General features: G+C 40.6%; 1 long non-coding RNA gene across 1 annotated transcript; it reads left to right on the forward strand.

The window, feature by feature from the left end:
* Positions 1 to 567: 567 nt before the first annotated feature.
* Positions 568 to 1,460, forward strand: LOC134480930 (uncharacterized). The gene is made up of 2 exons (XR_010055974.1): positions 568 to 776; positions 1,234 to 1,460. It is a non-coding gene; the product is annotated as an uncharacterized LOC134480930 (long non-coding RNA).
* The last annotated feature ends 572 nt before the right edge of the window (positions 1,461 to 2,032 follow it).

Below are 2,032 nucleotides of genomic sequence, written 5' to 3' on the forward strand. Positions count from 1 at the left end.
CACTCATTTTCTTTCAACCTCTGGTACTCAGCAGACACTATTAAATGTCTGTCTGTATCCCTCACAAAAGGTAGACCTAACTGGGAGCAGTGTCCACAGCAATGGCTCCCAGTTAGGGACACACACACACACACACACACACACACAAGCTCACTTGTGATGCTTTTATGCATGTCTTTTCCAGACACAGGAGAAGTGATATAAGTTGCGGGGGTGCGGCTTACTTCCTTTCATCAATGTCTTATGGTCAAACTCTTGTCAGACTGTTGAAAGGGGAAGATAAAGAATATCTTCCTAAAAAACAGTTCCTAATAACAGCTAATAAATTCTTCTGGAGTTTGGATAGGGCGTTGTTATGTGTCTTACAATAGAAAGAGAAACTGTGACACCTTTAAAGCCCAGCACATGTTGTTTTCATCTTTGCTACACTGAAGTAGTAGAGTGAGTTTTATGGGGAAGTCACACGCCAGCTCAGAATTCCGGATCACCAATATGCAGGATGTGTACTCAGAGTCGGGTGCTCGGTGTGGTAGTAATTCTCTCTCACCTTTGTTTTGTCATCTTTAAGGTACGGTTGACAACCACCATCCAGGTCAAGTAACTGGCTACATTTTGTGTGTAACTATTCCTAGAGCCAAACAACCTCCATCTTGGGAAATTCAGCTCTTCCTGCTTGCAAAAGAATTATCCCAGCTAGGCTTTCTGACTGTTTACATCACCTTATGGAGGAGTGGACAATGCTAGAAGACCCTCTCCTGAGAGACCAGGGGCTATAAGTATGTGTGTTCCTTCTGCTACTTGTAACTCTACCTTCATGTGGCCTCAGGGAGGCTCTAAAGTGGGAGTGTGGAATGGGGAGGAAGGTGCGAGGAAGACTTTGTCTTTTGGTTATGGGAAAGCCTTCATTACGTTTCTGGGTACAGATATTCTAGTGATGCCTTTTAGGAGGTAAATAGGTAACTCCTCACCTACCCGCTGTACGTAAGTGCAATAAACTCATTTGTCTCCAGAGTGAGTGAACTCAGTTTGTTGTTGGGACCCTAGGAGGGTAGATGTTGTTTATGTCTCCCCTTGGAAAGAAACTTTAACAAAACTATACAAAAATTAGTATTGTTACTAGGTTGATTTCATAAATGGTCATTTCACAACTCTGGGAAATGAAGGGTGGTCAAGGTGTGATGGGAAAGTGACCTCTTGACTTAGAGTCTTCCTCTCTCTTTTCTTCCCCTTAAGGCATATGAATGACTTCATGGGGAGCTGCAAGATTCATATGACATCCTTACCACCCATTGCTGAATCACCTTTTACAATGTCACCCAAGCTCACACAAAGCTGGAAATATTTGGTATTTCTACCAACTCATGGAAAAATCATCAAATGTATTAGATATTTGAAATGCCTTTGCAGTGGAGATGAAATGTCTTTCTAACCAATAAAAGGGAGTCTTATGTTTCCCAGGACAGCTATGAATGTGTCCAACACAAAATTGTACACTTACTTAAAACAGCACACAATAGTTTTTTAGTTGATTGCAGATAGCCCTTGATTTTGAACTTCGTAGATGACCATGTTGGGTCACAAATGTCAAATTGTTGGACACACCTGTCAGAGTAAAGAGAACTCTGAACCAGTATAACAAAGTTTAAAAGTAAGAACCCATCATTACCTTCAGCTGTATACCCATAGGTGGCCCTACCAGGCTTCAGCAGATATTTCCAATCCAATGCTCACACCCGTAGCTTGAGTTCAACCACATAGGTATCAACAACTCAAAAGTCATCAGTCTGGGAAAGAGATGAAATGGGTGGTGAAAGAGAGGTAGGGAAGATAAAAGGGAATGGAAAAGCTAGAGTCATCCAATTATATTGTATACGTGTATGAAATCAAAAAATTAAAAGATATAAAAAGCAAAAATGAGCAAAGAAAAGTTAAGATTCTCAAAACATCCAAGTCAATATGTAGGTAACTTAAGAGTATGCAGGTAATCTATTTAAGAAAGCCAACACTTTTTAAAGAAACATGAGAAAATCCA

Source organism: Rattus norvegicus, chromosome 11 (assembly GCF_036323735.1).
Source record: "Rattus norvegicus strain BN/NHsdMcwi chromosome 11, GRCr8, whole genome shotgun sequence".
NCBI classification, from domain to species: Eukaryota; Metazoa; Chordata; class Mammalia; order Rodentia; family Muridae; genus Rattus; species Rattus norvegicus.